Here is a 14,659-nt window from a genome sequence, read left to right on the forward strand (position 1 = left end):
GAACATTTTCCATGCTCTCCCTCTTAATGACAGCAAGCTCAAGGGGGGAGTTTTGTGACTGTTGCCTCAGAAACAGAAACTGAGGCTTTGACAAGTCAAATTACTTGCTGACGGTAATATAGTTGGAAAAAAAGCAAATGTGAGATTTTATTATCGGTGTATGTGACTCCAGAATCCCTTATGCTATTGGGATTAAAGGCATTGAGTCATCGACTGAATTGCAAACATCAGGTCAACAAAGCCAAATCAACCTCCAGCTATCTGGTTTTTGGTTGAGCACATAGCTATGAAATTAGAAAACTCAGTTACTTTAAATAGCATTATTACCATTAAGAAGTACAAATTTAGGCTTGTTTATATCTAGTGGTAAACAATATTTGGGGTTAGAAGTAAACTTAATGAGGAAGTTAGAACAGACCTAAAGGAGAGTGCTTTACTCAAAGGGAGATTTCTAGACAAAATGCATAATTAGAGTCCTCTAAATGTTTTGAAGTGATATATTCTATTTTGATTTAAATGCTATTTAAAAATGAAGATAGTCTTTTTCACTCCCTAAATGATGTTAAAGATGAAGTGGTAACACATCCCTTAATTGGGCAATACACAGTCTCTACTTGGGCATACTGACCTTCAATGAAGTATAATTTAGATTTTAGATCAAGTACTTATGAACCATATAGAGAAATTTTAGTCTACAGTTCATTCCTTCAAGTTATTTGAAGCTAAATAAAATTTTCTAGCATTTTTAGATACATGCCAGACTACTCACAGAGAATTTAATTTTTTACAATTATAAACGTGATCTTACTATTAGCATTTATTTTTCACTAACTCATACAAAAATGTGTATCAAGTTTTTAAACTATTTTTTCAGATAAAAATATATAAAATAAAAATATTTCAAAAAAACCTCAATTATTCCTTCCTAAAGCCCATTCAATCTCTGTTTTTCCCAGTTTTAAAATGAGAGTATATATGGCTTGAGAGGGAGAATGTTCATAATGTTATTAGGAAGATAAAATTCAAACTAAAAAGCAATGATCCAAAACTAAACTACCAGTTTTATTGTGATATTGCTTCTATGATGAAGTAATTCATAATATAAAGTATAGACCATTAAAGTCCCTAAAATGATTAATATTAAAACAAAATTTAAGTTATTTGTACCAAGAAATTTACTCCTATTTAATGAATGAAATAGTTATTTTACTTCATTGTTTGTTTTTATTACAAAATTGATGCACCTAAAAAAATTAGAGGTGATATAGGTAAAAAAAACAACAATATTTCATTTTTCTCCACTGTTAGCTACTAAAATAATCAATGTTAACAGTTTGCTAATGTTAGAAAAATTAATTTTGCAATTCTTATAAAAACTAGTAAATATATATTTTGTTTATTTTTTTCTAAAAATAGGATAATGCTGTACACATTACTTTGCAGTCTGCTTTTCCACATTTTCCAGGTTAATTCACAGAGTTTCAGCTCACTAATTTTAATAGTTGTATGTATTTTGATAGCACATATGAAGCATAGGACTATTTTTCTATTGATAAGCCATCAGGCTGCTTGTGATGTATATAGGTATGTATGTATGTATCTTGCTGCTACTAACAATGCTGCAATACACATCCTATACCATATTTCTCATGTGCTTTAGTGGTATTGTGTTTCTGTAGAATAAATTTCCAGAGTGTTTTTATATTTATATTCAAAGAATCACTGATAAAGATAAGTACTTTAAATATTGCAGATTGTAGGGTTGGAAATGTTTCTAAAGTAAATATGCAAGTATATTGAATGCTATAAAATAAAAGAGAAACAGAAAAAGAGGAAAAAGAGAAACAAAAGTACAGACTTTAGTGTTCCAAATAATTGATACACTGTAAAGTACTTGATATTATAAACCACAAATTGTTTCATTTAACAATTCTTAATATTGGCTTTTCAATTAAAAATTAAGTTTTTAATTCTTGGTAGAATTATAATAGATTTCAGAAGTCTAACATCAGGAATTATTTTTATCTTTATATTGTGTTTAAAACTACTCAAAACTAAAAGGCATTTTTAGATTATGTAAAAAGTATTATTTGCCTCCATTTCAAAGAAAATATTTCAATGCATCAGTATACTGACTTGCTCACATGAAAGGACATTTCTCTTAAGTTTCAAATTCATCACTTAAAAATTTAGCCTGAATTCAAAAAGCATTGCCAAAAGCCTTTATAAAATATTAGATAAATATTAGTATTTAATATGTAGCAAATACAACCAATTTTTAATTAAAAAGCATTGTCTTACTAAAAACTAATGATATACATGTAGAGAAGGCACATTTTTCTTTACATTTCTCAGTGAAATGGAGGTGAATTATTGAAAGTTCTCCAGCGTTACATGGAGGCAGATAATGTTATTCTTAGATTATTGGGTAGATACCAAAATAAAGTAGGAACGAAAACAAAGTCCTATGCCTAATACGTGTGTGTTCAGGCAGCTAATACTCAACCAGGCTGGTTAATATAATTGGAAAGAGGCCAGGCTACCAGGCTTGTTAGCCCAATTATAATTCTCTGCATATTCAATAAAAGAAGCCAAGATGACAGCAATACTGTCATAAATGTCATGTTCAATACTTGTAAGATTTTCCATTGTCAGCATAGTCCAATTATAAGTCAATTGCAAAGTGCACATTGCACACCACACAAAAGTGATGGAAATTTATCTTAAAAATACAATTTTAACAGTTTATAGTTAAAATGAAAGAAAAGAAGTAAAGATACTTTGACCAAAGAAAAGTTTTAGGTATGTTATCAACATTTCTTCACCTTTATAATAAAAGCAGTAAGCTGTAACATTATAGGCGTTCACACTATTTTCTAGGAGTTGATTAGTTATAATATTAAATCTGTAACTGATAATTATAATATTAATAATGTAAAAATTTGCACAGGTAATTTTTGAAGCAGAATTATGTGAATCATAATAAAATCACCATAGTTATTTACAGGTGAATTCACTATGTTAGTGAATATGAGGAATCAGATTAGTAAGGTTCATCTCTAAAAACTCCAATACAAATTATCAAAAAGGAAAAATACAATTATGTCCCAGTTCAGTTAATTAGTTTTGTTGAATTAACCAGTTGTCAGTCTATTTGAAAGGTATCACTAATAATTTCTGAAGAACTGATGAATCTAAAACAATGTTTCTCAACATGAAGTACAAAACATGAGGGCATTCACAAGGGAGTTTAGGTCACTTTTAAAACCTACCTCAAAAAAAACATGACCTACTCACATTTTCCCTGTTCTTTTAACTCCAGCTTTTTGTTTTAAGATTTCCTGTCATAACAAAATGAGGTATATTTATTAATATTTTGAATGTATGAATGATTTAGGACATACTGTATTTGTGGTTGCCTTTAGAAGTGTTTGCCATAAAGTTATTTAGCAGTTAAACATTTAGTAAATAGATAGCAAAGACATGGCTGGTATTTATTCACTCAGAACTAAGGCTAAAGCCCTATTGATTTTTTCATTTTAAGGTGATATAAAATTTGTCTAAATACCTTAATACTATAGTCTAGTGTTTTCATTCCTCCCCCCATAGCAAATTTATAGATAAGAGATTACTGTTCCTTAGTAAGGAAGTAATATATAAACTTAAAAAATTCTTAGACGTTCCAAGAGAGAGAAGTTACTGACATCTATGGAGAGAGAGTATACATTGCCTCTACTTCCTAGGATAAGTGATTTTTTTTCTAGGTTACAGAGCTATCCAGTAGGAAATTTACAATGAAAAAAACATGCTTGATAAACATATATCTTTAAATCCACTACATCAAAATGCAATCATTACCTAACAGTATTAATGTAGTGCTAATCAAACCAGCTGAGTTTGATTCATTTATTCAAAGAAGGAAATCACACTGGTTTGAAAAGGAAAAGTACTATTACACTTAATTGATCAAATGCCACATTATAACAGTCCTTCAAGATAAGGATATTAAAATAAATGCATTTTAGATAACCACCTACATTTCCCCCTTTTCTGTAACTATCTAGCACAAAGTTAAACACATTCCTTCAATTATCACTTGAGAATTATTTAAAATAACAACTTTCCAGCCACCCACTAACCATCTAAACATAACTTTCTTAAAAGTCTCATTGAAATTTGAATAATTGAAAAAGTTTGACTTTAATATCTTTCAAAACTTTTTTTCTTTCTTAATAAACACACAAATTTCACAGTAGAAAAAAATGTGTAAAAGTAATGCTTGAGAAAAAAATGCCAAAAATTATACCCAAGAATAGCCAAATATTGATACATAGAAATATCTCTTCATACAAATATTTCAGGCAATAAATAAAGAGGAAATAATGGAGTTTAAAAAACACCATTCTCTAATTCTTAATGAGTTTTTCTACATAGGCAGTGATCGCCATTCCTACTAACATTATTTATAAGACCAGCAAGCATTATATGCCTTCTCATACACCATTTAAGAAGTATTTTAACAAAATAATCAAATCTGAATATGATCATTCCTCTACATTGAACTTTCAATGTCCAATAAACAAGGGGACAAATAAATTACATTAAACCAATGCAATTAGTCAAATCTTGAATGTGGGAAACCACACAAGCAATTTTGGCATTTGGTTTCTTTGGCAAATAGGTTTTAGGGATAGAAAATATCAATTGAAGAGACTTTTGAGATACAACAAACAATTGTCATGTGTTGGATCCTGATTTCAGCACCAGATATTTCGTGACACTAAGTAATTACTATTAATATGCAAATGTTATAATACTAACTGTTTTTTTTAATCATTATTTTTTAACAAAATGAAATACTTATGAAAAATGACCCATTGCCTGATATTTGTTTCAGAGTAATCTTGGGATGCATGCTGTTTATTATATTATCTACTTTTGTATGTAGTCAATATTTCTGATAAAAATATTTAAAATATTCAATTAAGTATCTAGGATAATTTCTTTTTAAACATTACCATTTCTCTGTACCGATTTTCCTATAATATGATTAAATGTAACAGTGAATATAAAACACCATGTATTGGCTATACAGTGGTCTTTATATTGAAGGAGATCAATTTATCATTTGAGTAAATTGATTATGGCATGTACAGAGCAAACAGGCATCAATGAAACAATTTTGGTTTAGGAAATTTAGTCTTTAAAATGTGGGACATTGTAGTTTTCTCTATGAAATAAACATTTTCCTTCTAAAGAGATAAATGAGAAGTTTATTTTAAGCTTCTAACTACTTTATTCATGTGTACTTTGAGAATTAATTAACCTATGGTTATTTTCCATGTTTTCTTACTCCACAAATACTGAATTATTATACATATTAAAATAACTTATTTTGCATTAAGAATTTTTTCTCTCTATGATTTCCATGCTTCTAGGGTTAATAGTGTATATATAATATATTTACACTACCTTATTCTATATTTATTTCTTTTGTTTCCAAGAATCTCTTTAAACTTCATGAGTCACTATCAATTCATAAATCTCTTTTTCTTACACCACATTCTATATTCCCTGTAGGCTATGACTTTCCCCTATAGATATAGGGAGACGTTTTCAAGGCTTTGTGAATAATTGGACTCAAACTCATGTCTTGAGGGACTATACTACCGGTTAATAATGCAGATTTTGTAATCAAAGAAAACATGATAATTTCAAGAGAAACATCAAAAGTGCTTTATTCAAAATAACGTCCATCACTAGCTATACATTTCCCCCATCTTTCAGGTAATTTGTGGATACCATCCCAGTAGAACTTTTCTTGTTTTGAGGCAAACCATTCAGAGACCCAATTTTCCACTTCTGCGTACATTTTGAAGTGCTGCTCAGAAAGTGTGTGTGCCATCAATCAGAACAAGTGGTAATCTGAAGGAGCAAGGTCTGGTGAATAGGGTGGGTGGGTTAATACTCCCCAGGCAAGATCTTTTAATGTGTCTTTAACTGGTTTTGAAGTGTGTGATGGTGCATCATCATGAAGCAAAATTACTTTGCCGTGTCTTCTGGTCCATTCTGGTTGTTTTACAATCAAAGCATGGTTCAAATTGATTATTTGTTGTCAGTAGCGATCAGTATTAATGGTTTCACCTGGTTTTAGAAGCTCATAATACACCACACTTTCCTGATCCCACCAAACGCAGAGCATTGTCTTTCTGAAACGATTTGGCCTTGCAGGCAATGTTAATGGTTGATCTGGTCAACCCATGATTCTGTGCATTTGGGATTCTCAAAATAAATCCACTATTCATTACTAGTCACAATTCGATGCAAAAAAGACTTTCTTTCATGCTCTTTAAGCAACATTTTACTGATGACTTTTCAGTTTTCCATTTGTCTTATGTTCATTTGATGTGGCACCCATTTTCCTTCCTTTAAAATCTTTCCCATTGCTTGTAAAAGATCAGAAATTGTTTGCTGAGAAAATTTAAACTTTCTGCAAGTTGTTTTTGAGTTTGACATGCATTTTCATCCAATAATGCTTGTAATTGTTGCTCTTCAATCTTTTTCTGTTAACCTGGATGTTCTTTGTCTTTCACATCAAAATCATCACTTTTAAAGCATTTAAACCAGCATTCACAAGTATCTTGAGATGGAGCATGTTCACCATTAACTTCCCGAAGTAAAAGATAATTTTTTTTCAAAATAATGAATTAAAACTTCCCCCAGATGCTCATTTTTTTTTAATTTTTTTTAATATATTTTATTGATTTTTTACAGAGAGGAAGGGACAGGGATAGAGAGTTAGAAACATCGATGAGAGAGAAACATCGATCAGCTGCCTCCTGCACATCTCCTACTGGGGATATGCCCGCAACCCAGATACATGCCCTTGACAGGAATCGAACCTGGGACCTTTCAGTCCGCAGGCCGACGCTCTATCCACTGAGCCAAACCGGTTTCGGCCAGATGCTCATTTTTGACACAAAATTCAACATGTTTAAGTGTAAAAAATATCTATGATGTTAACACCTTCAGCAAATTTGACATACGAGGTTTTGAGGCTTGCCGTCAATACAACAAAATAGCATACATATCAAATCACATATATAGCAACATATATGTAACTCCATATATTGAAATAAAAATCCACATTATTAACTGGTATATCTACTTAAATAAATAAAAGTCCTTAGATATATCAGTCATACATTATTATGAAAGCCACAAGGCATGATCAATAAATAAAGTGCATGGGCATCCTCTGAAATTATATTTTATATCTATGTTACTAAATCAGGAAGCTATTTTAGAAATATCCTAAATCAATAACAACTAAAATATAATGTTGCCAAATAAGTTTCATATCACATTATTTCCCAGATCCTCAGTGGCTAATTTAAATGGATAAATGTAATATACATACTTAAATTATTGTCAATTATATGAACACTTAGATTTAAGATGTGTTTCATAAATAGATATGAAGAAAACTAATTTCCAATATCAGTGAGATTGGCCACATTTCCTATTTTCTAGATGTTATAATTACACTTGCAGAAATTTCTTCTTATTGAGTTACTATCTTAATTAGAAATGTCTACTCAGTAATTTCTTTTAAAAAATGTTTTATTTTACTAATTAAAACATACACAAAGTAATGATACTATTATGCCCATAAGTAGTAATCTACACTAATAAAAGACAAACATGCAAATTGACAGTACCTTCACTATGCCTTAAGCCATGCCCACCAGCCAATCAGAATGACTATATGAAAATTAACCCAACCAAGATGGCGCCAGCAGCCACGGAGCTGGAGCAAGCAGGAGGCTTGGTTGCCCCAGTGATGGAGGAAGCCAAGCTTCTCGCCTGCTGAGACTGGCTCTGAGCTCCACTCAAGGCAACAAAGTTTCAATTACAGAAGATAAATAAACCCCAGATATCTGCTTTCAGCCAGCCATGGCCACAGAGATGGAGCGAGCAGGAGGCTTGTGTTGCCCCTGGCGATGGAGGAAGCCAGGCTTTCCACCCACCCTGGCCATCTCTGAGCTCCACTCAAGGCTACAAAGTTTCAATTATAGAAGGTAAATAAATCCCAGAATAAAAGAAAAAAAGGAGAGGCTGGGAGCTTATGTTGCCAGTAGGGGGTTGGCCAGCCTGAAAACAGCCCTCAGGCCCTCACCCAGACTGGCCAGGCACCCCAATGGGGATGCTCCACCCTAAAGGGGGTGTGGCCAGCCTGAAAACAGCCATCAGCCCCCCAGCCAGGCTGGCCAAACCTCCATGTGGTGCTGGTCCCCACTGAGGGTGTGTGACCAGCCTGCAAACAGCCATCAGCCCCTCACCCAGGCTGGCCAGCACCCCAGTGGGGACCCCCACCCTGACCCGGGACACACATCAGGACAAACCAGCCTGCCCCCACCTGTGCACCAGGCCTCTATTCTATATAATAAAAGGGTAATATGCAAATTGACCCTAACAGCAGAATGACTGGGGATGACTGGTCACTATGACACACACTGACCACCAGGGGGCAGACACTCAATGCAGGAGCTCTGCTCAGCCACAAGCCAGGCTGATGGCTGCAAGTACAACGGTGGTGGTGGAAACCTCTCCCACCTCCTCAGCAGCACTAAGGATGTCTGACTGCAGCTTAGGTCTGCTCCCTGCTGGCAAGTGGATATCCCCTGAAGGCTGCCGGGCTTCTAGAGGGATGTCTGACTGCCAGCTTGGGCCCAATCCCTCAGGGATCAGGCCTAAGCCAGCAGGTGGACATCCTCTGAGGGGTCCCACATTGCAAGAGGGTATAGGTCGGGCTGAGGGACCCCCCCGAGTGCACAAATTTTTGTGCACCGGGGCTCTAGTGGTAAAATAATTAAGCACATATATATGCCTCTTTGAATACTTTCTTGCCGGGGTCCAACCCCAGCAGGTCCAGGGGTCCCCAAAGGTGTGGACGGAGTCGGCGAAGGAGGAAGGACACAGAGACAGTGTTCAGTTGATCAGCAGCCTAGCCAGGATCTCTAGCCAAGTTCTGGTCTGGATCTCCAGAGAGGTTCTGGTTAGGATCTCCAGCCAGGTTCTGTCCAGGTCCAGCCAGGTTCAGTCACTAGGTTCTAGTCAGGTTCTCTTGCCAATTTCTGTAGTCAGGTTCAGTCCAGGATCTTTTGCCATGTTCTCTCCAGCAAAGTTCTTCTGTCTCCAGGCTCCGTGTAGGTTCTGTCTTCTGAATTCTGTCTCCTGAGTTCTGTGTTCTAAGTTCTGTGTTCTTCTGTCTTCTGAATTCTGTCTGTTGTTGTCTTGTTGCATCTGTATTTATACCATTTGATTCCAATCCTATCAATCTCTATTCCAAAGGTTAGGGCGTATCTTATCTCCATTCCAGGGAGTAAAGATTATGTAGCTTAAGCATGATTGTTCATAGTTAAAGTGATTAATTACCCGCCTGGCACTTAGTTGAGGGGTTTTATTCCCTCCCTAACTTCAGGGGAAAATCCCTACCTGGGGATTCAACCTTTCTCGGAGAGGTGACCTTGGTTAAAACACAGCGCCAAGAAGGTGAGCAAACATATTAAGAACCCTATGCCATATATGCCAGGTCCCTTGAAACAGCAAGGATGGACTGGCTCCCAGCACTTTCTGTCCACCAAAATTCTTCAGTGGTTATATAGAATCAATAATGGTATGACATTTATCAGTAAAAATTTGTATTCTAATGCAGAAGATAATAGGAGAAATATAATATGACATTCTCTCTGTATATATGCATATGTGTGTGTGTGTGTTTGTGTATGTGTATGTATACAGAAAATAACATTATGTAATAATTTTGTATAATCATATACATGTATAACAGTTTAAACAGTTCATATTATAACATTGGTAATTAGTACTTTTTATTTTTATCCTGGAAGAATAACTGCTGGGAATGGTTTTAAATTATAAAACCAAAACATCACCTAATGATAGCAGTTTTACAATTATTAAAATGGATGCCTGGGATAATTGGTGTAAAGGAAGAAAATCCATACCACCTTGGCTTACACTTAACCCAAGGGTTTATACCTTCAGTTTAAGGAGGGTTGCAACAGGAGATATTTTAAGGGGTAGAACTGAATTTTATATATATCATGACCATGTGCTGATTTGGCCAAGCAAATAGTTATAAAGCAGACATACACTCAATGTTCCCTAACTACTAATTACTAGATAATGGGCTCATTCTGAAAAGCTATGCAAATAGAGAATGTGGTCAGGAATAACTTAAGGGAATGTATATAATCTGCTCTGTTGTAGTTCAAGTAACTAATTCAGTTCTCAAGGAATCCAATGGCAATCAGTGGAATGGACAAGGAAGGCCTTTGACAAAGAAATACTTGGTGTTGTCCTCTAGGGGATCACCTCAATGAAGAGCTCCAGCAAGGTGAAAAGTGACCTGCAGAATGCTGTGAATCAGCTACTGATCTCACCCTAACTTATACCTCAGGCAGGGTCATAATTTCCTAAAATTGTCATCCACAATAAAATATATCAGGCCCAGAATACACACACTTAACATACATTTATTATGTAAGATATGTTAGTTTTCAGAGCAATTAGATGCTTATTTTTAGTATATCACTTCCATAAACCATATGCAGGGAATGTGATCATTTAGAAATGTCATTTTCAAATTAATTAGACATGATATCCGGAAGTTTTTGCTGTAATCTATATTAATAAAAGGGTAATATGCTAATTAGACTGGATGTCTTCCGGTTGTCCTCCCTGACAAAGCCAGGGGTGTGGCCGGCCTGCAAACCACCCTTGGCCCCTCGCCTCAGCCAGCCCCCCCTTAGCAGGGGCCCCCACCCCATCAGGGGCATGCCAGCCCACAAACCGCTGGTAGCTCCTCACCTAGGCTGGCCCCGTCCCAGCGGGGACTCCCACCTCATCAGGGGTGAGGCCAGCCTGCAAACCCTGTGGCCCCTGCCCCGGTGGGGACCCCTCACCCAGATCAGCATAGGCCATCTGGCCCACACCAATGCACCAGGCCTCTATCCTATATAATAAAAGGGTAATATGCAAATTGACCCTAAGAGCAGGATGACCAGAATGACCAGTGGACCAGTCACTATGAGACGCACTGACCACCTCTTGGTCCCTTTCCCTGTCTGGCAGATTCAGATCACCTGATGGCCACTCACTACGGGGGTGGGGCTGGTGAGCAGGCAGGAACAGCTGACCTCTCAGTCTCTTCCCCCCATACTCAGGCAACAATCACCCAATGGGGAACAGGGAACCAGGGATGGGTGGTAGTCAGGGGCAGGGCCAGCTGGGGGCAGCTGGGAAGATGTCCCTGATCGCAGGCCAGGCCTAGGGACCATACCCACACACGAATTTTGTGTGCCGGGCCTCTAGTATAATATAATTAAGGCTTTCTGACACAGATGCTATTTTGCTTAAGTCTTAATAAGTGAACGAAGAGGAAGTCATATCACTGATTTGATGCTAAATAGGTGGGTTAAGTACTGGTAAGTATTGGGCTGTTGGTATTTGGTTTCAGTAAGTCTTATGAAGAACCTCAGTGGCATTTTTTTCCCCTATGTTGCTCTGCCATTACCTTCTATTTAAAAGTTTTATTTTATATTGATATAGTCAGTGATTTTGCATAATTTTATTTTTCAAAACAAAATTTTATCAGGTGCTATGTAACTCTCTGGGTCAACAGATATCATTAGTCTACCATGCTTGATAGAATAACATGAATTATAGGGTATAGATTGTGGTTCAAGAAAATGATTAACATTTTATTTAAGGGATATTAACAAATGTTGAGCAATTGAGGATCTACTATGACTACATCTCAATTTGAAATCCTGCAAAACAAGAGCAATGTAGGGACATTTTTCAGAACAATATTTCAATATACATTAAAAATAACTCAGTATAATTATTATATAGTATTTATGTTAGGCCTAGGCAGTTTGAAATTATAGCTAAAACATTATCATTGGAATAAACTTTTTTACTGTAGAAAAGAACAAAATATTTTGACCAGGATAAGTAAGTTATAAAAAATTTATGGATATTAATTTTCCCAGTACCTCAGATTTCTACAGAGAGCAGGTGGAAGACTAGTTAATACTGTGCAACAGGTAAGCTAACTGCTAGTTTTGGCTTGTAAGATAATGTTCAACTTGTAAGTATTATGTGCATTTTATAAATCAAACACTACCAGTTATAAGGTTTTCAATATATACTTGTAAGATAATCATACTGATATTAAACAATTCATCCTATCTAATAAAAGAGCAATATGTAAATTAACCATCACTCTGCAACAAAGATGGCAGTGCCCATAGTGGCTGGGGCTGGACGCTGATGGCGTCACCCTGGCAACGCGAGCACAGCGTCTACACCCCAGCCGTGTGGAGGGAGGGGAAGGGAGGGTCCTCAGGCCAGAGGCCAGGGTGAGGGGCACTGAGCTCACGTCGCTGTGAACCCAGTGTCCCCTCCCTGGCCACTCAGAGGGAGGGAAGGGAGGGGCCCTGGCTGCATGGAGGGAGGGGAGGGGCCTTGGGCCAGAGGCCAGGGTGAGGGACGCTGGGCTCACGTCGCTGTGATCCCAGTGTCCCCTCCCTGGCCACTCAGAGGGAGGGAAGGGAGGGGCCCTGGCTGCATGGAGGGAGGGGAGGGGCCTTGGGCCAGAGGCCAGGGCAAGAGACGCTGGCGTTGTTGCAGGCCGGGCTGGGGGAATCCGCCCCCCGCTGCACAAATTTCGTTCATCGGGCCTCTAGTATTTTAATAAAATACCTAATGCTGAAGATCACATTACTATTTGTACTGTTGTTTTTTGTTCTAAAGCTAGTACATTCAATTTGAAGTTGAATGTCTGTGACAGACACAGTCACAATGAGAAAATAATAATTTTAATTCTACATTTTATGTGATCACCCGAATGAAAGATATATTCAAACATACCAACCTGGTCTAGAATACACATTTGAAAATATAAGAAACCTACAACAACTTCACTAAATCAAATAGAAAACAAATTCTTAAAATAAGTAAACATCCTTGGCAGATAATGTTTTACCTGAAATTTTGTAAATCTCATTGTTAAAAAAGTAACTTAATGCTTTTTAAAATATTTCCATATCTGTCATTATATAGAATTCACAATTAAACTCTGCGACCAGATACTGCTAATTCTAAATTGTATGCATAGAAGTTAAGGCCTGAGGGACAATGCAAGATTTTCTCAATAGTACCCAGCTACTCAGGAAAGGATACAAGAAAGTTCCAAATCTTCCAACTCCCAGCACAGGGACTTTTTCCCTCACATCATGCTTTCTGAATTTCAGTATACATATTCTGGTTCCTCTTATCTATGGAATAATATTCCAATTAACTACAAAAAAAACCACTTGCTTCATTATGATGCTACTAGAGGCCCAGTGCACAAATTTTTGCATGGGTAGGGTCCCGAGGAGGTGGGGGTGGGAGGCCAGGACATGATTGGCCCTCTAGGCAGGTGGTGGAACACCCTTGATGGCCTGGGACCCTTATCCTTCTCTCTGACATGCCTGCCAGTGGTTGGGAGCCACCTGGTGGCCGCTTTTATAACCTTTCTTCCTTTTGGAGCATTTAGGGAGGGGAAGTGGCCACAGTGGCCAAGGCTGACTTCCAGGATGTTGGCGGTGCTGTCAGGATCGTTCCAGTGGCACTGGTCTATCAGTGCCTGGCCTGTTCTCCAGGGATTGGACCTGCAGCACTACTGAGGAAGTGAGTGACTGCTGCCTGGCAGCTGGGCCTTCAGGATGGGTCAGTCAGCTGAGCAGTGCTCCTGCTGTGGAAGAGCACTGACCACCAAGGGGCAGCTCCTGTGTTGAGTCTGCCCCCAGTGGTCAGTGTACGTCATAGCAACTGGTCAACTGGTCATTGTAGTCATTCTGTCCTAACGGTCACTTAGGCTTTTATATATATAGATATCTCATAATTTTACAAACCATTTTATATGTACATATTATTAAACATATTGCAAAGTCTCAACTGTTCAAAAATATATATTTTAGAGAAAATAAAATAAAAATCATTTTCTGGATTTTTTAAATAGTCAAACTGTAAGTAAATTTACTCAGGTTGTTTGCATTTGAATCTACTCTTAAGCCTAAAATCCCACCTGGGATGATTTCCGAGAATTTCAGAGTTAAAGTTTCCATTAAGGGTTATCTGGTCTAACCTCCTTCCCAGTGTTGATTATCAAATACTGTGCACTTTAAATTGAGGGGAAGAGACAGCTATTCAGCAGCATAAAATGCAACTGCTCATTACATTTAAAACTCTAAAAGCATTACTTAAAAATTCAAATGAGGAAATTACAACTGAGCATTTCAACTCACTCTCTCAAAACGTGGTCTGAACTTGAGTTACTCTCCTGTGTTAGCTAAAGAGGATGTTTTTCCCAAAGTGCAGCCAATATTGAACTTCTCTTAATGTTTCAAATATTGAAATGATTTTGAAGTAATAGTTCTTTATATAAACTGTAAACAACATCAGATATAGCTATTCTCCAAGTTCAGATAACAGATATTTTTTTGGACATTCAGAGATGATGTTACTCTGTAACAAAGAGTATGATTAATACAAGATCAGAAAAGGAAATAAAAATATAAACAAC

General features: G+C 36.7%; 1 protein-coding gene across 2 annotated transcripts in view; it reads right to left on the bottom strand.

The window, feature by feature from the left end:
- The window catches only part of CADM2 (cell adhesion molecule 2), a 1,236,504-nt gene that overhangs the window by 379,205 nt on the left and 842,640 nt on the right, over window positions 1–14,659 (bottom strand). The window lies entirely within an intron of this gene.

This window comes from Myotis daubentonii, chromosome 3, assembly GCF_963259705.1.
Source record: "Myotis daubentonii chromosome 3, mMyoDau2.1, whole genome shotgun sequence".
Classification (NCBI taxonomy): domain Eukaryota; kingdom Metazoa; phylum Chordata; class Mammalia; order Chiroptera; family Vespertilionidae; genus Myotis; species Myotis daubentonii.